Source organism: Myotis yumanensis, unplaced genomic scaffold (assembly GCF_028538775.1).
Source record: "Myotis yumanensis isolate MYYU_CA2020_CCGP unplaced genomic scaffold, mMyoYum1.0.hap1 SCAF_4, whole genome shotgun sequence".
In the NCBI taxonomy this organism is placed as follows: Eukaryota; Metazoa; Chordata; class Mammalia; order Chiroptera; family Vespertilionidae; genus Myotis; species Myotis yumanensis.
Genome location: NW_027223755.1, coordinates 13,610,146 through 13,637,873, shown reverse-complemented (window position 1 = coordinate 13,637,873; position 27,728 = coordinate 13,610,146). Strand labels below are relative to the sequence as shown.

General features: G+C 37.8%; 1 protein-coding gene across 7 annotated transcripts in view; it reads left to right on the top strand.

Moving 5' to 3' along the window:
* CTNND2 (catenin delta 2) overlaps positions 1-27,728 on the top strand; it is a 760,996-nt gene that overhangs the window by 286,632 nt on the left and 446,636 nt on the right. The gene's annotated exons all lie outside the window — the stretch shown is intronic.

Genomic DNA, 27,728 nt, shown 5'->3' with positions numbered 1-27,728 from the left:
CATAGCCTCTCATAGATGAGCTGGGCAGGGATTCCTAGTCCTGGGGTCAACAGGAAGCAGGAGTTTGAGTTTGGTGAGCTCTTAGCTACCTGTTGCCACAAAAGAATTAAAACACCACTATATCCATTGCTCTAAAGCTTTTATCATTGCAAGAGTAAATCTGTGGTTAGAATATTTCAATTTGGAGGCACCTGCCATTAGTCTTTTAACATTTTTCTTGTGTTCGTGGAGCAGTGGGTACACTTTAAATAGAAGCCATTGCGACTCTTACTGTTACTTGAATGGATAGCGTTTTCAATTGCAAAGCTGTATATGGGATGTGTGGAAACATATCCACTTCTATAATACCTCAGTAGTAAGAAGCAGCAAGTAGATAAATTGTGATCTCTTAAACTCATCACTGATTTGTCTGAACACCCAAATTAATAGAAACAGGATAGACAAGAAAAAGTGATTTGTGTCCATTTGAAATTGTGTTCAGAAGGTTGACTTGTGGAAGGTGGCGAGAAAAATATTTATAAGTGTAGATTTTTATTACTGTATGTATTGAAGTGCTGATTATTATTGCCGAACACCTCCTCAGAAGCTAAGCCTGTTTTGGGGGTTCATGAGCACCACTGAATTGACATCTATTTGGCTTTGAAACCAGTTGTTTCCCAATTGGTCAGATTACCTATTTAATGCATATTCTTAATCTTTCTGTGTGATATTTTTGCATACTATACATCTTTTATTTTGTTCCATCCACCCCCAGTCCCTGGTAGGAGAAGGTCTGGGGGACCATGTTGTACCCTGTGCCTTAATTTCCAACTTATGATTGGATCAGAAATGGACGTCTAACCCCAGGGCAATACGTCCAGTGAATAGCCTGAAAGAAATTGGGCTCTTACTCTTGAGAATGTAAAATAAGTGACCCCAAATCTGTGACCTCCAGTGGCGAACGCTAAGAGATGGTGGCCATGTGGTTTGTGTGCCAGTGGAGGAGCCTCTAGTGACAGAGACCATCTTGTTTCTGAATGTTACAGAGACCAGTTCAGTTATCACTAAGACTGCTGCATCTCTGATATTTCATTTACATTCTTAACCCCTCTCCCCTCATTTTATTGGATTGAGTTGATTTCTTTTCTCAGGTCCAAAGTGTCTTAGATAGAACACATCATTGAGCTACCAAACTAGACAGAAAAATTACCCATGATGGTGTTCGGTTCTTCACCTATAACTTGTATCCTTAGCTCGCAGCTCATAGTACATTAGCAGTAATTCTGTGTTAAATGTGTATTAAGTAATAGTGTTAGGTGCAGCGGACACTGCCTAATGATTTCCCCTGCTATATACCTCTATAATATTCGGACTTCATCAAGCTTAATTATTTTGTATTTGGGAAACCTCTTATGTATGAATCTGCATTTGAATGGTACAAGCAATTTACTGATATTTCACTGGACAAAATCCAATACATAGCTTCCATTTTTTTGGTGTGTTTAGTCATAACCTAGTAGTTTGCTCAGCTTCAGAAATGCACCTTTGGAAATCCAAGTCTTTATAAAGGTAATAGACTAACCTAGTTAGCACATCAAAAGGGATATTTAAAAATAAAAAATAGAATATAAACAATTTTTGAAAAAGGAGGACAGGTAAAGAAGTCTGATCATTTAGATGTCTCATATTCTGGAGGGGTAAGAGTTTTATAACAAAAATAAAACAAAATTAAATATTTTTCAGACTTCTTACATAAATGATAAAAATGATAATTCTATTTTGGTTTTCCTCTGCCTTTATTGGTGATAGGAAATTGCTTCATCTGATTTCTCAGACCTCATTTCTGGTAGTCACAATGACAGTTTGAACTTTTAGAAAAATGTTATTAGTATGCATTTAAACAGTCAACTTTATAATAGTCGATCAAATAAAAAATGAGAGCACTGAGAATTTGGAGAAGGGAGAATCTGGATCCCGTGTTGTAGCATATCAGCTTCTGCATTCAAGTGTCTACAGTAGAAGTAACTACAAATAGGACCAGTGTGGTCTCTTAAACTCTTCACAGACTTTTCTAAACACCCAAATGCATGTTGTAGCTTCCAGAATCCAGATCATTTAGTGGTTGTCTGGGTGTTGTCATTCTAACACCAAGAAATTATTAGTGCTTCTCATGGCAGCTATACTCCCACCATTTCTTCCTATGTTGGCTTTCCTCACTCTGCTTCCAGGCCAAACCTCTCCGATCTATTGGATACTTCTCCCATCCTACAATTAGTTTGGTTCCATACCTTCTCTCTGATTCCTCAGGACCATCCAGACCTGAAGCTAGAACATTATTTATTCTGATGGCTCCCTTTATTTAGGGTCATGATAAAATCCCTCTTGCTAGTAACCCACTCCCACCCTCCGGCCAGTTGAGATTACTTGCCTCATACGTGTCCCTCAGGCAAAGGTTTTCCCAGGAGGTCTTGTCTAGCAGCCCCATGATCCATTTATTCCCTCCCAGACTTGGGCCCCATGGGTTTTTAGTGCCCATGAGAATCAAGGGGTTTAAGTAGACATCAATTTTGTTGTCATTAAATTTTACCTGTCCTCCTTTTCTCATGGGTTTTATAAGCCCAGTGGTCTGAGAACCTTCCTGTGTCCATGCCCTTGTCATGCTCTACACCCCTGTAACAGCATTCTAACTCACCTCTTTGGTTGCCATCTTCACAAATCTACTCTCCATGTGGTGTGAGTTAGATATGCATATGCATAACTCAGAATCATGTCTATAAAGGACCTTTCCCCCCACTTCTGCTAGTTCATAAATATACCGTATTTCCCAGTCGATGCCTATGACCAAGGAATCCCTTCCACCTAGAATACCCTCCCTTTTTTGCCTTGTCCCTTTCTCCTGGGGATCTATATCTTCAGCTGAGGGCTCACACCCTTCTGAATGCCCTCTTGACCAGTCCAAACTGGGCCAGGTATCCCTTTCTTGGGAGTCATTAGAACTAACAACGCATTGAGGATGAGCCTCTGTTGACCCTTCTAGAAGTTCCCTGCTACAGAATATTTTAACCTTCATTCAGAGGATGTGTAGGGATTTCTTATGTGCTGCTGAAAATTTAATGACAACAAAATTGATGTCTACTTAAACCCCTTGATTCTCATGGGCACTAAAAACATAATGGGAGAGAAATAGATTAAAATCACAGTTGGACATATCTTACAAACTCCTCCTAAGGAAGATCTGACTCTTGAAAGGCATGATGATGATGATGATGACGACAACAATGATGATAAGATGATGAAGATGATGATGGTTGATGATGGTCTAGAGCTAGAGATGAAGGAAGTCAAGAAATTCATTGCCGAAACCGGTTTGGCTCGGTGGATAGGGCGTCGGCCTGCGGACTGAAGGGTCCCAGGTTCGATTCCGGTCGAGGGCATGTACCTGGGTTGCGGGCACATCCCCAGTGGGAGATGTGCAGGAGGCAGCTGGTCGATGTTTCTCTCTCATCGATGTTTCTAACTCTCTATCTCTCTCCCTTCCTCGCTGTAAAAAATCAATAAAATATATTAAAAAAAAAAAGAAATTCAGTGCTAGAGATATTTGACACCTGATAAAGTCTTCCGTGCCAGTGTGGGTAGCAGTGCACATGGCTCCTAAAGGCAGCGGGCGATCCCTGACTTACAGAGAAGAGGACCTCAGTCCTATAACCAAAAGAAATTGATTTCACAGCTTGAATGAATTTGGAAGTAAATTATTTCCCAGAATTTCCAGAAACAAAAGTAGCCCATGTGAAACTCTGGTGATAGACCTTGCAAAACCGTGAACAGAGAACCCAATTATGCCATGCCTGAACTTTACAAAACTTGCAAAACCGTAACTTAAAAAGAAAATAGACATTGTTTTAAGTTGATAGTAATTGGTTACAATACTTTTTAATAGATTGTGTTAGATATTCAGGGTGAGGCAAAAGTAGGTTTATGGTTGTTCGTATGGAAAATAATACAGTAATTAATAACTAATAATACAAGAATAAATTCTATTTTGCACACTCACAACTGTAAACCTACTTTTGCCTCAGTTGCATATTATAACAAGTTGAATTATGAAAGGTTTTTATTAGAGAAAATACATTCTACTTTGTGACTGTATTCCATTCAAAAGTTTAATTTGTATATCCAATTTTATTGTTCATGCATATACACATGCATTTGAATTTACATATTAAAAACAACATACCGTTTTGATTCTAAGAAGTGGAAGTATTTGAATGTGGAATGGAGTCGTTATTTAATGTAGAATAAGGACAACTGAATAAAGCAATCAGTTTAGCTTCACCATTTTTTAATGTAGATGCCCATGACTCTGATTGGAGTTATATATATTTAAAATGACAAATGTAATATATACATGAAAACATCTTGCTCTCTTTTTCCCGCAGGTGAGCTATTGAATTTCTTGCAAACACGTTTTCACAAATATCTGCCATATTTTGGACAGTGGAATGCAAAAGGAATTAATGTTACAAGTGTTATCAAAGGTTGTTCTCTTTATTAACTAACTCCTGTGAGCCCAAATGCCAACAATTCTATAAATAGAGTACAGATCTTCATTCCTACAAAGAAGCCAGGCTCATTTTAGAGAAAATGCTGACTTCTGGTTTAATTAGTTACTGGTGAAGAAACACAAGTCAAGTAGTCCCATACATTTATGTCACAAGGAAATGTTTATATTTAAAAGCATGGTCACTGAACTTTCTTAAGGAAATAAATCATATATGAATATAATTGTTTCTCAAAGTCAGACATTTTGTGCATTTTTAAAATTTTTTTATAGGATATGACATCCTTAAACAAGCAGATACTGACATTTATTCTTTTATATGCAGAAGGAATAAATTAATCAAAATATTTTATTTTGAAGACCAGACATCTTAGATAATTTAATAATTTTAAAATTTTTAGTTTTTTAAGCATTTTATTATGTAATTTATATATATACATACATTTCCAAAAAGAGTTATGTAGCCGAAGATTAAAAATTACTCATAGTCAGAATTCTAGATTCTTACCATGCTTGCAAATAAAAAATAAATAAATAATCACTTTCAAATAAATTATTTTTTATTAAACATTTTTTTATTTTAAAATTAGAGGATAGCTGTTGATTTCCATAATAATTTCTCATGTGGTTAAAATATTGCTCTTCCAACAAAGTCATACAGATTTATTTAAATGAGACATTTAATTTATTGAATTGGTAATCAGAAATAACATTGCAGTGGCATTTGTGAAGTCATTTAGAATGTCTGCTTCATTATAAAAACAGAAGAAAAGAACAAAATATAAGGACTATAGACATACTTTAGCGTTGTTTTCTGCATTGCCAATTTTATTTTAAAACAAGTATTTTTCTCTTGTTTTCTTCCAATCTAAATTCCAGAGCAGAAACCTCCCTCCAGAATATTCTCCATTTTCTTGATTGTCTTCATGAACCCCTGTTCTTCTTGTCTTAATATATTTTTTCAATTGCTTGTTTTTAATGATGAGATAATTCTTTTAGGATTTCTTATTATAGTTTTTCCCTTTTCATACATAAATTTGGAAGAACATTCTAGAATACTTTCTGGGACCTCAGGCTTCATGTTCATGATTCCCAGCACCATCACATTTCTGTCCAGGCCTCCACTCAGAACGCTTTCTCCTTCAGAGAGAGCATTTATAGCTATTGCTTGTTTAACTGGGAAGCATTTATTTCTCTAGTTGTTTTATGGTGTTTTTTTTTTTTTTTTTTATCTCCCAGTTGTCAGGCCTCTGAGCCTTTCCCACTTGCCTGGAGTCCAAGGTCCCTATGCTGAGCCATCGCTATAGTACCCTAGTGCCTTTGAACTTCTAATCCTGTAGCAAAATTTACAATCTGGATTACAGCTGCTGCCTTCTCCTCACCTACAGGGAGTCATTGTTTAGCCTTCTCAGCAACTAGAAGTAGGTGCTGTCCCTCTCCTGTTTTCTCCCCTACTCTCTAATTCCCCAAGTGCAGGGACTGGGAGTATATGCCCAAGAATGGCCATCACATGATAACTGTTCAGTCAATACTGAATGAATAAATGAATGAATGAGTATACAGTACTTTTATTATTATAATTATTCCATTACTATTGTTGCAGAAAATTCACCAGTTTTATTAATCTGTAAATTTACCATCTCTCTATATTCCAGAATATATTTTATATATGACACATATATTATATAATAGATTATAATTCATATCAAATACTATACATTTTTTCTGACCAAGCTGGATCAGAATATTATGTTCATTATTCATTCTAGTCAGTTTTCTTTTTGAAATAGTACCTGGATACCAGGGCCTGTTGGTTTGATGTACTCTGTGTGTGAATCTGTGGTTGATTTAGTCTCATACTTTCACTCTGATCTTAAGAAGATGATGAGAATAATGATACAATATCAATAATAGTGCTAATTTTAATAATTATAATGGTAGTATTTATTGAGATTCCTATAGGCCAGGCATAGCATTAACTGGCTTATATACATCATGCCATTTACTCCTAGTCAGCCCATGAGTTAAATCTTATTGTTAAATATTGTAGAATGGAGAACACTACAATTCAGAGAAGAAAATTCACTTTCATAACATCCAACAGCTAGTGACCAGTTATTGATGTTTGATCCCAGGTATCTTTATGTCTCAAGTATACATGCTAAAATGCCTCACCACAATGCTTGTTCTTGAATTATGTTGTAAATGACCATCTAAATAACCCCAGTTCATTTTTACTCACTTAATTTTGGGACTTATTTTCTGTTTCTTTTTCCTCCTCCCTTCCCCATACCAATGATTATTATTATTTTGAAGTCTTTATTGGAATATGTTTCTGAGATTCATTCTTATACAAATGAAGTAAAGGGTGTTAATATATGTTATCATTGCTTTTAAGTACATCCAGAGTAATTATTCATTATTCTCTTGCATATTTCCAATAAACAAATTATACTAATACTTGTGTCTATAAGATGCTCATTATCCTATTGTCTTAGTCTCTTCAGGTCACTATAAAAGAACACTATAGATTGGGTGACTTATAAACAACATAAATTTATTTCTCACATTACTGGGGACAGGGAAGTCCAAGACTGTGGCACAGGCAAATTTGGTGTCTGCTGAGAGCCTGCTTCCTGGTTCATAGATTTTGAGATAGTTTGGCTAAATCCTGGGGTAAAGATAGGGAACTGGAACAGACTGTTGCACACTGAGCAATCATGTGGAGTGGGCCTTTTAAGAAATAATCACTGGCTCCATTTAAACAAACGTGATGCCGTACTTCTGAGGGTCCAGCATGTTAATCAACACTTCTTGTGCTCCGGGCACGAATATGATGCAGCTCCTGGCCTCCAGGTGTTCACAGAGAGAGACATCTAAACACAGAAAGGATGAGACAATTCTTTGGTGCCGTGAAGAGAACAGGAAGTCATGAGATGGTTTCACAGACAGATGTGTGTGTGTTAGTCATGTGAAACATTAGCAGGGAATGAATTGGGATAAAGGCACTGCTCAGAGGGAGAATGCAAAGTCAGAAAGACAAGAGTCAATTTGGGAATCAGTGTGGTTGGAATAGCAAGTCCAAGGGACAGAGTGGTGTTGGATAAAGGTACAGACCGATATAACCATTCTTGTGAGCAGCCATATAGGTCAGGCCAGAGACCTAGAGACTGCGTTTTGTTGACTGGGCAATCAATAGAACGTGAAGATGGTTTTACCCAAGGACGTGATGAGGCCAGCTCTGGCTCTGCCAGCTGCATGGAGAATGAATGGGAGCTTGTGGAGGCTGGTCGTTGCAGCACAAGTTGGAGATGGTAGCTCTTATCCAGGAGATAGGTCAAAAAACTTCCAGCAAGGTCCTGAGCACTTACATTGGTTTCATAGAGCTGGCAGGGTCTGCGGATTCATCTGTATTAAAAGAGACAGTGTAGGATTGCAAAATTATTTATTTCAAAAAAATGTAAACATTTGGTAGGTGAGGCCAACACTGTGAGCTTAGTTTCTACCACAACTATTGCCCATTTTCAAGAAGGAAACTTGGATTTTCTTATTTCATGTATGTGAATGTATCCTAATTCCCCTTTATCCAGGAGAAGCTAAGATAGAATTTTACATTTAAGAGATTGCTGCGTTAGCAGGAGGCAGCAAAGATGTTACCTAATTTGTTGACAGTAAAGCTGTATTCACAAGCCTCAGCCTTCTCAAACATCTGTTTGTTTAGTACCTCAAGAGCTGAGGAAGTTTAAAAAAATCTTCACACATTGTTGCTTAGTCTTACGCACTTATTTGAGAACTTAACTCTCAGCAAGATTTTATTGGAAAGCTCTGTCCAAATGAATGACTGCCAACTTTTCCCAAAACTTAGCAATTAACCTCTCTCTAACGTGTAAATGATGGTCTCCACCTGTGGAGAGCTCGCTGCGTGTCTTGACATTTCTCATTTAAGGCAATGAGTTTCATTCTGTCTTTTGGGATGTAGGTACTGCCTGTCATACCATAATTGCCCAACAAATTCGGAAGCTCTGATTTTAGGAGGTGGCACAGGGTGCTATTTATGACAATGGAGTTTGGAAACTATAAGTTTTGGATTAAAATCTTAGCTCTGCTTATTGCTATCTTAGTGACTTGGGAAATATACTGGTCCTCCAAAAACTCCATTCCTCTGCCTGTAAATTGTGAAGAATAGTACTTACCTTGGAAGTTGGTTGTAAAAATTACATGTTAAAATGTGTTTAGAACAAATAACAGTGTTTGTCACTGAGAAACTATTCGATATTTGTGGGTTGGTCCTCATTCTGATTAGTTAATTAATTGCCATGACTATTACAGTTATGACTTATTTTTCACATGTACAAACAGATGGGAAATGCTATTATCTTCATAGAGAGACGCTATGTATTTATACCTTCTCTTCTTTTCTTTTATTTAGTGAGTGGTTATGATGATATCAAGTTAACTGAAGACAGTGTATTCTAACTATTGCTGTTCTCTGCCAGGGAATACCACAGTAAAGAGGTGTTCTTAAAATAATGGGTGAACAATATGTATGTAATAATATAGACATGATTCGCTGAAGCATCATACTGTTTAAGATATTTTCTTATTATCACAAAAATTGTATTTGCCCTCAAGTGGATAAGTTGCTCAAAGGCTCTGTGATTTTGAGTGTCTATGTCCTACTATTAGTAAATTTCACTTAATGCCTTTGTAACCTGGTACTAGAAAATAATTTTACCAAAGAGATGAAGGTGGGGATAGAGAATCCTCAACATTACCTAATCATTGGAATGGTTAGCATTTTTTAAGGCATTGGGGACTTTGATGGGCTTAAGGGCTTCCCTTTGGAATTTGTGACTAAAAGCTGAAGTCTGCCTATCAGGCCCCTAATCCAGGGAAGCATTGCCCATGGTCATATGGTGGGTTGCTGGGGTCAACAAAACAAGGAAAAGTCTATAGGAATGTAGGTTTGCAAAATCCTCCCTTTGTGAGTGTGAGATTGCATTAATCTACTCATTCATTCATTTATTCATTCATTCATTCATTTACTTATTCAACGTATAGAGATCATGGACCTATTATATGTGTGTAATAGGCACTAGGAGTATAGCTCTGAATGAGGAAAGCAAATTCCCTGACCTCATGTAGCCTTCAGCCTTAATGCTGCCTTTAGGATGTGACTTTACTTAATAGGGATGTGAACAAGATCTTTCCCTTCTTAAAAATGCCCTCTCTTTAAAAGCATCACATGATCTCACTCATAAGTGGACTCTAATAAACAAAGTGATGAACAAAATAGATCCAGAGACATAGAAGCATAGGACAGACTGTGGAATTTCAGAGGGAAGATGGAGGTGGTGGGTGGGTAGGAAGAGATCCACCAAAGAACTTGTATGTACATAATACATAACCTATGGACACAGACAATAGTGTGGAAGGGCTGGGGCAGGGATGGGGGCGGTAGAAGGGGTCAATGGGGGGAAAAAGGAGACATATGTAATACTTTCAACAATAAAGATTTAATTTAAATTTTTTAAAAAAATAAATAAGACTAAAACTGCTCTTTTTAGTGTCTATAACAAAATGTTTTAATCAAGTTAACCTTCATGTGCATGATCAACCACCTAATACTAAGAGGACGCAGCAAATGCAAAATCAAATTTCCAAAGAGGGAATTAAATGAGCTCAATTCTATTTAATCTGCCCTTTGGGGTTGGGACGCAGACATGTATTTTAAGCTTAAATCTGGCCATTTCAAGTACTTATTATATTTGGCTAATGGACTAGCATTCCAGAGGGAAAAAATTAATCAGAACTCAGTTCCATGTGCAACTCATGGAGTCAGAACAAAGGAATCAGAAACTAATGAAGAAATGAAGCTCCATAGAATATTTGAAAGTTTTTAAAGAAATAGTAAAAAACTACAAAACAAGGGAATTTTAGGAAGTAAGTTTATAGAGGAGATGGCAGTCTTTCTACCAGGGGATTGGATTCACCATTTTTCACAGAAGATTTAACTTGAATTATTATTCCCAGGGAGAATTCTTTCAGTTAGAAAAATACAAAATCAAGTAAAATTCTGAGATGCTATTTGAATACAATAATGGAACAAGATACTTCCAAATAAAAGTATTCTATTAAAATGGACTGGTGGCCTATTTTTAAACTGCTATCATTTATTAATAGAGCTTTAGTAATAAAGAAAGCATTTTAAGCTTATGCTATACAAACATAATTTTTGGAAACTAATCTTTTATTGTAAGATAGTGGTATGTAGAGTGTTACAGATACTCTATCTATGATATATACAGTGGAGAATATGTGGTATTTTTATGCGTGTGGTTTAAAAATGCCGTAGCCCTGCTGAGGAATAGAACTTGATCAGTAGTTGGAGACTTTTCCTTGCCATTCTCTCCTGGGATCTCTAACTCTGAGATCAACACTTCACTGAATCTGTGTTTATTCTTTCCCTTGGATTTCTTTATGTTTCCCTACATATATGCATCCAAATATGCAAGATATTATTTGGTTTGCTTGTTTTTTTTTTTAATCTTGTATGATTATGTTCCATAGTCTTTGCAACATGCTTTTTTAAAACTCAACTAATGTTCTTCAGATTTTTTTTCATGTTGATATGGGTGCTTGAGGATTATGCTTTCTTTTTTTTTCACTGATGCCGCCTAATTTATCATGTGAATATGCCAAATGCATTTATCTTTTCTCCTGAGAAGAACATTTGCAGACTTGCAGGTTTTGCTTTTAGAAACATATGGCTTGGGACATAATTATGCAGGACTCCTCCTGAGAGTGTGTAAGCGTCTCTCTTGGGTGTGCATGGAAAAGCACTGGCTGTCTTGTAGGATATGAATATCTGCAAGTCCTCTGTAATGCCAAAGAGCTTTCAGAAGTAGCTGTTCAAACTTACATTCCCATCAGCAGTGAATAATCTATTGCTCCATGTACTCAGTGAAACTTACTCTTTTCAAAGTATTTGTTGGTGCTGTTGGTGCAAATATGGTGGGTTTGAAGTTTGCATCTCCCTGACTTCTGCAGCAAGAGCATTTTAAATAAATTTATTAAATATTAATTATTAATCTTTCATTAAATGCCTGTTCATGTCTTTTGTACATCTCTTGATGGGTGGTTTTTCTTATTTTAATTCTCAATATATTTGGATACTAATCTTTTGTTAGTTGAATGTTACAATTATCTTATTGAAACTTGTTCATTTTTTTCTGATGTCTGTTTCCTTTATGATTTATGTTTTTGGAATCTTTTTAAAGAAATCTTACCTACTAAAACAACATCAAAACAATGTCTGCTATTTTAATAATTACAAAGTAATACCTTTTGTTCAGTAAATTATTGAATTCATTTATAATTGTGTTTTGTCTGGGGTTTTTTTTTTAACTTGCAAAGGTAGAGATTCAGTTTTCTTGCATGTAAATAAGTGGTTGTTCCAATACCAACTATTAGTTAAGATGCCATGTCTATCATGTATCAAATTTTCACATATCTATATTATACTTTTGGGAAATTGGGGGAAAATTATAACTTAATCATTTTTATTGATTTTATATTTTTATTGATTTTAGAGAGGAATGGAGAGGGTGAGAGAGATAGGAGCATCAATAATGAGAGAGAATCATTGATTGGCTGCCTCCTGCATGGTCCCCACCGGGAATCAAGACCTCAATCCAGGCTTGTGCCCTCATGGGGAATCAAACAGTGACCTCCTGGTTCATAGGCCGATGCTCAACCACTGAGCCATGGTGGCCAGGCTACAGCTTTATTATTTTTAGTCTTCCTATTTATGAACCTGATGTCAGTCTATTTTATTTAATGTCTTTCAATTAAGTTTATAAATTTATTCTCAAAGCCTTGCTCTATTCTTTGTTTCATTCATTCTTAAGTTCCTTGGTGTTTTTGTTGATCTTGGAAATGTTATCTTTTTTATAAGGTACAACTGCTAAGAGTTTCTTTTTTATATAAAAATGCAATTGATTTGTATGTGTTGATCTGATAATAAGCAAACTTGCTAAACTCTCTCATTACTTTTGTAATTTGTTCCTAGAATCTGACAGGGTATTTGTGTGAGTAATCTGTGAAGATTATAGAATTATGTCTTCTTTTAAAGTCTTGTTAACTTTGCCCTAGCTGGTTTAGCTCAGTGGACAGAGTGTTGGCCTGCAAACTGAAGGGTTCCTTTCTGGTCAAAGGCACATGACCTGGTTGCGGCTCAATCCCCAGTAGGGGGCGTGCAGAAGGCAGCTGATCAATGATTCTCATCATTGATGTTTCTCTCTCTTCCTCTCCCTTCTTCTCTGAAATCAATAAAAATATATAAAAAAATAAAAAAATAAAATAAAATATTTTTAACTTTCACTTTGTTTTGTTTTCTTTTTGTAATGGTAAGAAGTGGGGTAGAAGAGTAGGCAACCTTATTTTTTTTTAATGTAATTCCTTTAGTCTTTAGCATTATAAGAACTGCTTCGGGGTTATTTTTTATGCTTTATTTATTTGTTTAATTTATCTTTATTTTTGAAAGTATTACAGATGTCCCCTTTATTTTTTTTTCCACTATCCTGCACCCTCCCCTCCCAGGCCATTACCACACTATTGTCTGTGTCCATGGGCTATGCATATAAGTTCTCTAGTTAATCTTTCCCCACCCACTTCCACCACCTCACCTACCCACTAAAAGTTATCAGTCTGTTATTTTTATATTATTCAATTCACTCATTTAAAGTATAAAAGTTAATTATATATGAAATGGTTTTATAGATATATACAGTCTTGAAACCATTGCCACAATGAAATTTAGAACATTTTCATCATCCCAAAAAGAATTCTCATACTATTCCCAGCCTTTTCTGGTCATTTCATATAAATGGAATCATGCAATATGAGGTCTTTTATGATTGACTCCATTTACTTATCATGTTTTCACAATTCATCCATGTTGAACCATGTATCAATGCTTCATTCCTTTTTATTGCCTAATAATATTCCTTTGTATGAAATAAACTATACCACAGTTTATTTATCCATTCATTTGTTGTTGGATCCTAGGTTATTTCCTATCTTGGACTATTATGAGTAGTGCTGCTTTGAAAATTCATGTGCAAGTCTTTATATGCATATGTTTTCATTTCTGTTGGGTATATAGCTACAAGTGGGATTGCTGGATCACTTGCTTAATGTAGTTTTTTTATAGATTCATTTAACCAAGTTAAAGTTATTCCTTTTAATTTATTTGTGTTTCATCACAAAGAATTATTAAATTTTAGTTGTTATAGGTTTCAATAGCTCATTGCTTTGTGTGGCTTAGTATTCCATTGTATGGATGGATATACCACTACTTGTGTATTCAATTCAATGAGTGAGTAAAACATTAACAAAATAGAGTAAAACCAGCCCATAAAAAGCCTTCAAACTATCTAGTTGTTACAAACAAGTAATAATATATCTTCTTCCCTAAACCCCATTGTCCTGCTACAGCGTCCTTAGATCATGGAATGACTGTATATTTGTAGAATAATTACTTGGAGTGGACAGCACAGTTCATCACTTTTCTGATCAATTCCTCTTATACTTCAGCATATAGAAACACTTTTTACTGCCTGGTATGTTTACAGACTTAATCTACATAGAAGATGATAAGAAGACCTGCCCATGCCATCTATCTCTGAATAGTTTTCAGAATTAGACCTGAGAAGAATTCAGTGACTTTAGTAGTAATCGTTTGAGCGGATTCATAGGCAAAGGTTCATTCCATTTACTTCCAATACCTTATTGTGACCCCAGTGTGCGATTAGAGGACGTACACATGTGTTTATTGAGTTCTACATATGTCAAACAATCATATATCTTGCTTACTCTGAGATTTTTATGTGAAGACCAGTGTTAATAAATGAGAGTACTAGAATCAGAAATGAAGTTCAGGGAGAGCCCGTGGTGCTCACCCCAAATGTTTAGCCTCTGTTCCCTGCTGTAGGTGTTGCAGGGCCCACATAAATGGGAGGTAGGGTAATGCATTAATAAGGCTTTGTGGTATTCCAGAAGAGGCTTGGGTCTTGATTTACACACCATTAAAAGTAAAAATGGAAGCCATTCTCTTTCATATGTTTACTGAGAAATTGCTTGAGTTGAGTTGTATAGCAAGCTTTTCATTTCTTTCAAAAGTATAATTTTAATAACTTGAATGGATTATATGCTTTCTTGAGTTTATTATTAAATACATAAGTCTTTCACCACCTTGCCATTATTTAAATAATATAATGTATGCAAAAAATTTAAATGGTAAAGTACAATGTAAATGGAAGTTGTTGTAGATAATAATAAAATATTTTGCAATACTAGATGCTGTATATTACCAACTTATGACAGCATCTGTAGCCATCAAATTGTTTATTTTAACACTAAAGAAAGTTAACAGAATTATCATTCTGAGAGTTCACTCAAATAATGAGCAGAAAAATCAGCAATGTTAAAAGGATGTTTGAAATCATGAGTGAATAGAGTCATTTTAAAATTTTACATTTTCTACCTGTTTTTCTTTTCCTCAAAGGAGGGTTGCTTTTACCAGACATTAGGTCTCTGCAGCATGATACAGGGCAAGTGGTTAGAACTTGACACAGTTTGTTACTGACTGTGAGTCTTTACTGAATCTAAGCTTTGAGAAGTATCCTCTTAAGTTTCCTCTGTAGCAACCCCTCCCTCACAGCTCATGCTCTCAACAGATAGAGCCTTTTAAATTGCAACAAACATTCTCAATAGGGGGCAGTGATGGCTCCAAAGGGGCAGAACTTGTTTTCTGTTGGGAAGGGCAAAATCACCTTAGACATTATAGTGCTCTGTGGTCCTCCAAAGGTCACAGTACATAAACAGATATTCAGTGTATCTGTGATGTTAAAATTGCATGGGGATTGGAGGTTAGAGGGGGGAAAGTCTAAAAAGACTCCTAAGGGGGCTAATAATGAAGAAAGGTAGGAAATGATGGCTCTGAGAATCTTGAAATGTCTCATATAGAACTCAACTGCTGAGGCCTGGTTTGCATTTGGATTCCTGTGCCCTAAGGAAAGTTTATTGTAGTCAAATAATAGAATCCATTTACTGTAGGTGAAGTATATAAATGTTCCCTTGTCAAAGATAAAACTATTTCCTGTCCATTATCTCTAGCCCTTTATAGAAAAATGCAAGTGTGCTTGTAATTCTCTAAGGCTAGAAGCTTAGTTATACTTTTTCCCTGATCCCTAAACTCTTGTTACTAAATTAAATTTGGGAAGTGTGTTGTATTTTTTGATGTCCTTTAATGGTGGTGGCCACAATTTGAGGAAATCAAAGTCAGAAATTGATATTTTCCTAATTGGGGTGTGGGGACTCTTTTCTATAGTTGCTTATCTTCACGAGATCTAGTATCAAACTACTAAAAGTAATAGTTAAGTGTGGTCCAAGGGTGTTTTACGTTAGCGGTTCTCAAGTCTGGCTGGACTGTTAGAATCACCTGGGAAACATAAAAACACTGATGCCTGGGCCCCAGCCTCAAGGAGTCCGATGTCACTAGTTGGAGAAGGAGCCTGGGGACTTATAGCTTTTAAAGTGCCCCTAGTGATTCCCTCATGCAGCCAGGGGTCATGGCCTCCTCTTTGAGCTCTCCAATAGCCTTTTTTCATCATTAAAGATGCCCAAGGCTGTACACACCAGGCTTCAGATCAGACCAACAGCTTGGTATTCTTTGGTCTAGTCCTCAGTCTCTCTATGGAAGGGCTGGACTCTGAGTCTACAGGAGACTAATTTGTAGCATTTGTGATTTTGAAATAATAATAATAGCAGATATTCATTGAACCCTTGCCTGTTTTAAGCACTTTTTGAGGAGTTAACTCATTTAATTTTCCTACCAATCTATGAGATAAGAATAAACTATTATTATTTCCATTTTTAAGTGGGGATAAACTTATAGGAAAGAATTACCTTGGGATTTAAACATGGGCATTATGACCACACATCCAGATAATAACCATTTTCTCTACTTCCTCTGGGATTCTCAATGACTCTTGCAAATAAAGTGTGAGCACTTACTCACATGGAGCAAAGGGATCTATAAATACAAAGGTGAAGGGGAATGGGAACAGCCCTCAAGAGGACCCGTCCTCAACAGCATAATGGTGAGGAACATGTCATAAAGAGCTATGCTGGCCACATGAAGGTGCCCTAAAGAGGGACTTTGAAGGAGACAGAGATTTCTTGAAGCTGAAGTGAGCAGCAAGACCATACGTGTGCATGCAGTTCATTTTCAACTGGAGCCATGTGGAATAGTGTGTAGATTTATAGAAATATTAGGTCAAATGTATGAAATTTATAATAACCAGCCATGCAACCTTTATCTCTAGCAATTTCATATGGTTCTACCTATGAGAGAGGGCAGTTCCAGTAGAGAGACACATGACAGGGCCATGAATGTCTCTGTGGAGACTGATGACCTAGCATCAGCTGGAGAAGGGCTGTGGATTCCACTGGTCATTGGAGTCACCCATGCCCTGCTCATTGCATCAGTATTACATGGAGTCAACTCTTGCAACTGAATGACTTGCTCATCTAGACCATAGACCTGTACTAATGATTCTTCAAAGAACAGCAGCACAGAGTGACCCCAGTATCCTGAAGCCACTTGTAAATGACAAGGTGATTAGAAGACAGGTGCAGACATATTTCATTTGGGCTGACACCGCTTAGCTTCAGGAGGTGTGGGAAAATCTTGCTGAATGGTAGACCAAGGACTGCGCCCTGGGCCACAGAGACAAGTGAGCTCTCCCAAGACACCAGTCACTGGGAAGGGGTAAGAACTCAAATGTGGATGCACTCTGTAGTCAGCCAGAGTGCCTTCTAAGTCAAAGAACAACCTTAAGTGTCTTCACACGTACACACTGTTTGAGGAATCCCGTGTCTCGCATCTGCCATGGAGTGCACCTGGAGAGCAGCAACCCTGACATGTCCATCTTCCAATCCCCCACACACTGAACGCAGGGCACCAAGACCCATTTTACACTTAAAAGTTGAATTGATCTGAAGTATACACCACACATCTAAGAAGCAACAAATTAATGTTAATAGCAATACTTTTAATTAATCTTAATAACAATAATTTAGGGATTTAAAAATTTAGTGTACATGCTTCATATAATTTCTATAAGAATTATTTATGGCTTTTGTTGATGTCACTTAACTTTTATTATAGACAGCCAGGTGAAAAATCTTAGCCTACTGGAAAACTATGTAGAATTGTTTATAAGAACTTTGTCATTAAGAATAACATCCTGTGAATTGTTTGAGAGCCCTACAAAACAGAAAGCATCGACCTAAGTGTTCCCAGCCAGTCTGATTAGAAAAGAGCTCTTCAAAAAAATAACTAACAAGGAACCAAGCCCTGGATTACTTCCTTTTCTCTTTATTAAGAGTCTGTATATTGAGTAGAATGTCATTGAGTAATGATGGAACATACAGAATAAAGTAGTTCAACTGCCACGTTACTTACTGGGTTTCTTTGCATCCAGAAAGTGTTATGAAATTAGCAGAAGCAGCAGCATTAATGGTAGGATTAATCTTTGAAATTAAGGAAGAAAATCATTATAATGAATAAATGTCTTTGACCTGTTTATACAGCATCCCTTACTTTGATGTGATAAGAATGCTCTTAAGCATAGTGGCCCTTGGTTAAATGAGAAAGCTATTAGGTTGATGAAAGTGTTGAAATGAGTACAAGTTATAACTGTGCTTCCTTTTGATGAGCAGAGATTTTTGGCAGAAAATTATTACATGATTGTCATAGATTTGTATGCTTCACTGCATGTCTGCAAAAATTCATCATTTTTTCTTCCCTTCTCCCACCCTTCTGTTAGGTGGAAATCCTTACTTCTATACTATTCCAAATAATTGGAAACTGAGTCTGTCTAATACTTAAGGGATTCGAGTCTGTGCTCAATCTGCTAGTCCCAGGGAAGGGATTGGTTTATAAACACCTGCTACTTTGCTATTTGGAATAAACCAGTAGGAACATGGATATAATCTGCTCCAAAACAGTAATCATGCAGGAAGAGTTTCTTCAGATTTCCTCCATGGTGAATCCACCACATGGCAGATGGGCTCTTGAGTTCCTTCAGGATATTCTAGGAATATTGTGTGTGAGTGTAGAATCTTAAACTGGTGATTAAGGAGCTGGGAAGGAGCACTTACTACTCAACACTTTATAATATTATTTTACAAGATAATATAATGAAGAAATATATATAAAGCTTATGAGTATGTATTTTATTCAGTTCTATTTACTTCTTTTTTATAAAGGATATTAAAAATATGCTTTTCCTAACCCTATTGCTAAAGCTAATACCACGCTTTAAAGCTATACTCCACCCTTCTTCTTGCTCTTGGGAGGAGTCCTCCCTTCTGAACCCCATCCTACAAGAGCGTCCATTCCCCCAACCTAAGCGTATCTTCATCATTTGTCATTGCTTTTCTTCCCCACCTCAAAACAGAATAAAAAGGAAATAACATCTTTAAGGTAACTATTTATTCTCTGCCTGTAGGATACTGATGCCTAACTCTAAAGAATCATATAATATCTGAGAATCAATGGATTTTTCAAAGCTATGATCTGTACAATGTATATAAATTCTATTCAGTCCCATAATGTTTTTGATGAAAGGTTTTAATGCCAATATTTGCACTTAAGTTTGTATTGAGTTACACCATAACAAAACAGGTAATTTCTACATTATCTTTCAGATATTTAATTTATTAACCTGCGGACAAATTTTGCTTCAGAATATTGGAGTGTCAGAAAGATCATAACTATGTTAAGGTTAGCTGGGTCATCTCTAAGTAGTGCTTTATAGATGTTAACCAGCATTTTCCTCAGCAACTCAAATTAATTCATGCATAAGGAACCATTGGGAATGCTTATCTGTACAAAGGGTCAATGGTATATTCTGCCTTTATTCCAGTGGTTTGTGAACTTGAGAGTGCATCAGAATGACCTGGAAAGCTTATTAAAGACTAATTGCTGTGCCCGCTCTGCCCACCCCTCCAGTTTCTAGTTCAGTGGGTCTCGGATTAGGGCCAGGAAGCTGTATTTCCAAGTTTCCCGGCAATGCTGATCCTACAGGCCCAGGACCACACTGAGAACCACTACTCCAAATGATTAAATGCATTTTGAAATCATAAAAGCTGATATTTATTGAGTGTTCACTCTGAATCAAGGACTTCTTTAAGCATTTCACTATAGGATTGCATTTAAATCTTACAGCAAGCCCATCAGGGTAGTTCTGGGGTAACCCTGTTTTACAGATGACGAAACAGAAGGTGACAGTTCAGGGTACTTTTCTAAGTCACCCAACTGGTCAGGGTAGCCCTGGGATCTGAACTCAGGAGTGGAGGTCCAGAGCTCATACTTGTAACATCAGGGGGGAAAACAGCCTTCCTAAGTCAACCATCTTATAAGTTTCATTAATTGTATAATTTTTCCACTGCACATTTTTTTTGTATTTCATCAATTCCATATTTCATGAGATGTGTTGAACATGGAAATACCATATATTTTTATAATATCTGTGAGATTAAAGATGCAGTAATGCTTTTAGCTTCCTTCAATCTGTAAGTACCCAAGGAATGAACAAAGAAAAAGCTGCATCATACAAGATTACACTTGTCAAAATGCTCACCTTTTAATGGAGAGTAAAGAAAGCATGGCAAGCAATTTCACATGATACTACCTAAGGGAAAAATTATGTATAGGAAACAAACAAACTGGGGAATAAAAAATACAGCGCAATTCCATCGCACGCACAAGAGGATGTTCTACATGGGCATTTTGAAGCACACTCTATGCCATATCGCAGGCTGTTTCTTTGACAAGGCAGTGCAGTTGATAAAGTGAATCATTTTATTAGAATTGCATCTGTATTTTAAATTAATGCAGATTAATTAATGTTTCATAAGAAGAAAATGTGGTTGTTTTTATTTTTTAAGTGTTAAGTTAGAGCAGGACGAGTGGGTCGTCAGAAAAGTATTTGAGAAAAAACTAGCTTATGTGTTTCTCAGAATATTTAGCTCACAAACAGGTCCCCTTACTCCAATGCATTTTATTCAGATAAAAACTCTCTAAAGAGGAGGCGTCGCTCGCAGTTTTAGACAAGGAGCCTGAGACTCCAGTTTGAAATGCATGCGGCAGGTCCCAGGGTGGAGTTTCACCCCTGGAGCGACACTATTCCCCTAGTGTCCTTCCAGGAAAATGGAACTCTAGTCCTGCAACAACCTGGAGACCATGGCAGTCCAGTCATATGCGACAACCTTGTGGTTTTCAATGTTACCACAAGATGTTCTTACTCATCAAATTAATTAAGAAGGTAGGAGGGAGAAAGGCTGTTTGTATTCCTGCCATTTGAGAAGGGAAGGATGGATGTTGATTTTTGAGGTGGGGGTGGAGGCGGGCTAAGGAGGGAACTGTTTGCTTAAGATGATCCTGTAAGTCACCGTGTACAGAAGCCGGCATTCATTCCCTCAAACAGGGAATGCAGGGCGCACTCAATGATGCTGTGCAAGCTTCTCCTCCCTCTGCTGTCTAGATCACCAGGCCCTGTCTTCTCAAAGTGAGGTACCAGGCCCAGGAACATCATCACCTGGCAGCTTGTTTGACATGCAGCATCTCAGGATGCCGGGGTAATTTGAATACCTGTCAGGGTTTGAGAGAAGCTGCTTGAGTGCCCCTCTAATAGTAATACTTGTGTCTCCATGTAGCCAAAGAGAGGAGCTGCCTTAGGTGAGGATGTTGATGTGGGCGGGGAGGCCTTTGAAGGAAGTTCATGGGCCACCAGGGACCGAGGGGCTATGCTGGATATCAGGGCTTAGCTGGGGCCGGGTTCCCCTGTGCGTCCAGGCTCCATCTGGACCACTGGCCAAAGGGTGCTCACTACCCAAGTTCTAAGCAGCTTTTGTTCACGATTCCCAGTGACTGCTGGGAAAGTATTTTCTCCCTGGGGTAGCTGTGGGCTCCCAAGTTTCACCCCAGGGGGAAGGCGTAATGAGGTCAAGTCCCTATAGGACTTCAAGGAACCATTCTTGAGTATGATTTATTTAACAGAGCTGTTGAGGGCCATTAACTGATGGCTCGGAAATACAAGCGCAACCTATCGCGTTGTTTCCTACTAAAAATGCTCCTCTGTTTAGGAATTCAGTCTCATATTTGATGCAAGAATTAATGCACATTCGATACTTTTAGGGAAGACGGCTGACCTCTTCTGCACATAGATGTCAGCTCTTCCTGACTCCTCTTGGCTGGAGTGTCTCTGTGAACTTGCATTTCCACCTTTCCCCTTCTCAGCCCCCTGGGGCTGCCACTTCATGTGAACACCAGTGGCTGGTGTTAAAGTTTCTACTAATTGCCTTATCATTTTAAAAGAGGCATTAATTGCTCACATAATTTCCTCTTTTCCTCTGAATCTCAGATTCCTTTTATGCAGAGTGACTACTTCAAGTGCTTTCTCACTCACTTCCCCCTTTTTTCCCTGTCAGTGGGGCAACAACAGGCACCCCTTGGGTGAGTTAGGAAATCTTACCTCAGCAATTAATGTAAAAATGTATGCTATCAAATATTGCTTCAAGTTTACTTTCTGAGCTAGCAGATGTCTAGTTTTCTCCAAGCCCCCTTTTTATTTTCTTGAGCCTATAGAAATAATTGAAAATGATAGAAAAAATATTTTAGACACAGTGTTTTTCTTATTTCCCACTAATTTCACTGATTTCATACCATATTTAAATAGTTCTGTTCTTTGTAGATTGCTCACCCCAACTTGCATATGTATATACACCACACAGTATACCACATATCACCCACAGTAACTCACATGCACGCACATACACACACACACAGAATTTACACGCACATACACACACACACACACACACACACACACACACACACAATTTATACATCAAGGGCGGTGCATCAAGGACTATGCCTGTTTTAGTCATGTATTTCAGCCCCTGGCAAGGCCGATGGCCTACAGTAGATGCTCAATAGCTTAATAAAAATTTGCTTTATAGTTTAAAGACCTTTACATCCTTTTGACTAAAAAACTACTTTAAAATTTTGAAATTGAAATTATCTTATAAGTGCTGTCTCAGAAACAGTTGGAAATCAAATACCTTTTTTTTTCTAATAAGTGCTAGTGTTTAGGTTGGGTTCCCCAAGAAGCCCACTCTATATGAAGAGTGGCACATTGGAAGTTTTCGGGGTGCTCTTGGAGTTGGCGCTGTAGAAGGAAGCAGGACTGGGCTGAGGGAGAAGTTGAGCTATTGGGTCCTCACGACAAATGCCCCAGTTGAACTACAGGACAACTGCAGGGTTTGCTTGGGGCAAGGGGACTGAGCCTCTATACCCCAAAGTCAACAGGTCATGGGATGCAGGCTGCTCCAGGAAGGGAGAGAGAGTCTTCGGCTGGGTCCCTGCACAAGGGGCTGACAGCTGAGGTTGTCTGGTGGGTGTTCTAGCAGCTTGGGGAATTGGCACTCCCTTCCTGAGGGGTTCTGAGCAGAGCATCGCAGCACTCACTGCAGTTAGCATGTCTTGCAATAATGTTACTGGACTTTGGCAGACAAGCCAAATCAATGATCAAAATAATTGTTAAGTGATGCTTAGTGTAAAATTTGGTGTAAACAGCAGACTATAAATATCTATGTGCAGTATATCAACTGTGTAAAATATTCATAGACAGGAAGACTAGGAAAACATATCAAAATGATAGGTGGCTTTTATTTTGTTCTTTACTCTTTTTCAGAGTGGTCCTATTTTAATAATTAACATTGACTACCTATGGTAATAATCCCCATGCATTGGCTCATCTTAACTGTTTGAATTTACCCCAGGGGCCATGATCCCATTCTGTTCCCCACTTCCTTATCTGTCACACACATAGTTTTGATTACTTTATTTAGTCCTTTCTTGTTTGCTTCTGTTCCAACACTTGCTGTGTTGCCATTGCCCTACTCCCATTTTTCTTGGCTACCCTTACTATTTTGGAGACAGTAGTTCACACTGGATCAAACCCTTTAGTAAATTCAGAATGAGCAATTCTAATAAGGTATTGATGTTTTCTATCACTCCTCTCCCACCAGCGAAGTAAGCCACTAATGATGGTTATGTCTATAGCATGTTATTCTTACTGCTTGCAGGAGAAAAAGCCTTGTGTTCTATTGCTCCTGAGTAGTTTATTTTAAAAATTCTTCAGTGTTAACAGGGTGTGTGTTTGCAGGTTAACATAACTTTTTACCCTAAGGATTATAATTGGCAGTTGAGAACCTGAATTAGGAATGGTCACTGCCTTCAAAAATGAGTACTGTGACCCATCCCAGGGGGCTGACCAATCAAAAGGAGTGATGGAGACATGTAGTCATGGATGAGGCATGTTGTGAAGACATACATGTGGTTCAAAATGTTGGTTAGGCCCTACCACCCTTGTGTGGTGTCAGACTCTGGAAAATCTTGCATTCTAGGACTTTGAGGGCAGTGCCCTGTGGGACATCTCCCCAGCTTCAGAGGACTGGGTCTTGGAGACTGGCCATTCCTGCCAGGCAAATGCTGCTGTGTCCATTTCGGAGTGAGCAGTCCTCTCACCTGGAAAGTTCTGGCCCCAAGGCCTGAAAGCAGAGAGTGACTCCCCCAAGCAATAAACATAGGCTCTATGACTTTTGTGTCTACGTGGCCCAATTGGGTCTAAAACTGTATTCTTTTAAACCATGTAATGGTTGTAGTGACAGGATTATTCACCATTTTTTTACCATCTTAGGATATTGATATTTACCAAAAGAAGCTTTCAGTTGTTTATTCATTATGAATTTAGATAGTATGAGCCACTCTGGAATCCTCATCTCATACTTGATTACCAGATGGAATTATACTGACTGCTTTGATGATGCAAACTTTGAGGTGGGCACTTAGAGAGTTAAAACCAAAGGGACAGTTGTCAGGGAGAATCTAGGATGCCCATTTGATAGAAACATTTTGGTATTCTCAACTTAGCAAATGACAGGATATAGTATAGCCTAAAGCTCAGGAAAAAGTACAGCTTAAAAAAGTAATCTTATAGCATACAGTATGTAATTTTCAAGATAAATTGCTATTTCTAAATAATACAGGAATGATGGAGTTATCAGTGCAAAAGGATTTTGATAATTCTCTTCTAGATACCTAAGTGCGTATTGTTCTGAGTAATTTTAAAGATGATAAACCAAAGAAAGATCTTTCAAATCCATGATTTTAGATTGTTTGAAAATACCATTAATCTCTTTCTAGCCCTTTTTTATGAAAATATTTCTAAATCTATTTGAAATTTTGCTCTGAATAAAGCTTAAACTAGCTGCATAATCTTGGGTTAACTCTGAAGTCCTCATTCATATTCATGGTTTTTCTAGAGATATAGTAAATCCATTGCATGCTTTGTATTTAGGAGACTACAAAACCAATTTCCAAACTAAACTTTATTTGATTATGCTCCTGTGAGGATATTGCTGTTTTTGTTTGTTTGTTTTCTTTTTAAAGTTTACATTACTTTACTTTATTTATTTATTTTTTATATTGCTTTTTATTGAATCTTTTTCTTTCCCTGTGAGTTTCTTGTGAGCTCCAAAGCAGAGTTAAAAATAGATCAGAGCTGGCTTGTGTGATGTAGAACCATATGTGTATTTCTTATTTATGAGCTATAGAAGAATTTCCTTTCTCATTCTCTCCTTTTCTGAATATCTACAAATAACAGATACTTCATAGAAAGAGGGTACTGGCTTTACAGAGCATTTGATTTTTTAAATGAAATTAAATAAATCAGTTCTCAAACATAACAATATCTCCATTAAAAAAAATCTATGTGTTTCACAAATGGATAGAACATTAGAGCTGAGTCTATCCCAGCCTCTGGTAGTGTGTTCATAATTAACATTCCTAGGTTCACTTGGGAAGACTTCTTATAGGATGGAAACGGTGCTGCCTTTGGGTCAAGCCTTGCTGTCCATCTCCCTTTGGTAAGGGGTCAGCAACACCTACTTCCCCAGATTTCTCAGCCATGAAACCAAACATGGCCAGGCTGCCTTGGTTTAAGCATTGCCACTTCCTGCAAGCACCCATCTGCCCAGGTTAGCACAGTGGGATCCTGGGTTTTCTCTTCCCAAATATTTTTATAGCACCACAATGTCCACACAAGCCTTCTGACACCTGTCAGAGGATCTGAAACTTAGGTGTATCCCCTGAAGACAAAGACATAAACTGCCAACCCCAGAAAGCTCTGATTGGTCCTATAGCAGCGGGGGCCACTTGCTTCTGATGATGACACACAGCCTTCTGTCCCCAACTGAGATTAGGGCAGACAGGGATTCATTCAAAGTAATGGCGGCCATACTGTCTGCCTGCTTCTGTTCTACAGGTGGCAGTGCTCATTTCCTGTGTGGTCCTGGTCCAGACTGGCCCAGGTGTCCAGCTGGGAATGGCCAGCAGGTTCAGTTCTCAGTGGCCATCTCCCCTGATGCAGGCTCAGCCTGGATTGGGCGGGGGTTGGCATCTGTGTGTACTGGACATTTGGTATAGAGATCCCCGAGGACTCAGAAGTCCCTGCCACCAGCCCTAGATCCTGCATGTGCCTTCTGGTGGATTCATAGAGACCTTGTTCCCTATTCCATCAGGGCTGTCCCAGTCCTTCTCCTATATTTCAATTACTTTGACTTTCTAAAATCTCTAGTGAGATGGAGGACTAACTCCCAAATATATATAAGAAGAAATTTCATTTTTAAGTGATCCATTGGGAACAAAGATTATTTCATGGGTTGCTGTGTTTTACTTGATGAATTCAAAGTATGCATACCAATGAAAAGCTGGCCAGTCATTCTTTAAGAGCATGACTTTGAGGCCCCAAAAGTATTCCAAAAAAAACCTCTGTGCATGCAGCCCAAGGCAGGCTTGGCTTGAATTTACAGTGATGCCTTCTTGATGGATGATATTGTCATTTGGCACCAAGTACAATTGCAGGAGTAACACTATGTTCATTCTTTCTGAACCCTATATGAGATGTCTGGGCTTAGAGACCAATTGTGAAAATGACATTGATTGATAAGTCTTCTGGGGGATTTTAAATGTGCCTCTCTTTGTATGTATGCCTATACTGAATGAGGTTGGGTTTTTTTAATTGAACCTGTTAATGTTGTTGTATTACTCTAGTTTATTTAATTTTCTGGAGGAATCTGTTTATACCTGTTTAGAAAACCACTCTAGAATCATAATGCATCTCAGTGTCCAAATCATAGACTTTGCCATTATCTATAACACCTTAGGGTCCCATTGGGATGACATTCATTACCCAAATGTTTATTGTGTATCTCTGTGTCTGTTGTTCTCGGTTAAGTGCCAACAGAAAAATAAAGCATAAGATCACCCTCTCTTCTTTAAGACTATAAAGTAAAGTTTAGAATACACTAAGCTAAGAAGAGTGTTATTGGTGACAGAGTTATTGGTGAGAAACTATCATTAGAGGAGCAAATAATAAATTCCTAGACATACATACTGGCATGTCTTAGAAAGGGATGTTGTTGGGACAGCCATTGACTCATCTGTGCTTCTATTGATCCAAAGTGAAACATGTCAGAAATAGGAAGGATGATCTGTGGAACATGGAGATAAAGGGAAGAGGCAGAGGGGAGGAGCTGAGGCAGGGCGAGTGCTGGAGATACAGAGTCTGGTCCAAGTTGGAGGTCCATTGGAGGGAAGGTGAGAGCCATGGGCAGCCTTACAGATGGCCTTGTTGGGGTCTCTTGGAGGTTTTGAGGCTGTGCCAGTGTGAATGGGAGTCAGTCATGAGTATCTTGGTCCATTCACACAACTAGCCCTGTTGGCAGATCTGGGTGCTGGTGTGTGGGTGGTCTTAGGTGCCAGACTGCCTGAGCTCCAGGCCAAGCTCTGCCATTTGCAAGCTCAATGATTTGGAACATGGCATTCTACTTTTTTTTTTTACAGCTTAGATTTCTCTTTTTAATTTTTTTTTTTTTACTGTGGTAAAATATAGATAACAAAGTTTATAATTTTAAGTGTATAATTCAGTGCCATTAAATACAGTCACAGTATTTTGTAACCATCACTACTATTCATTTCTAGAACTTTTTCATC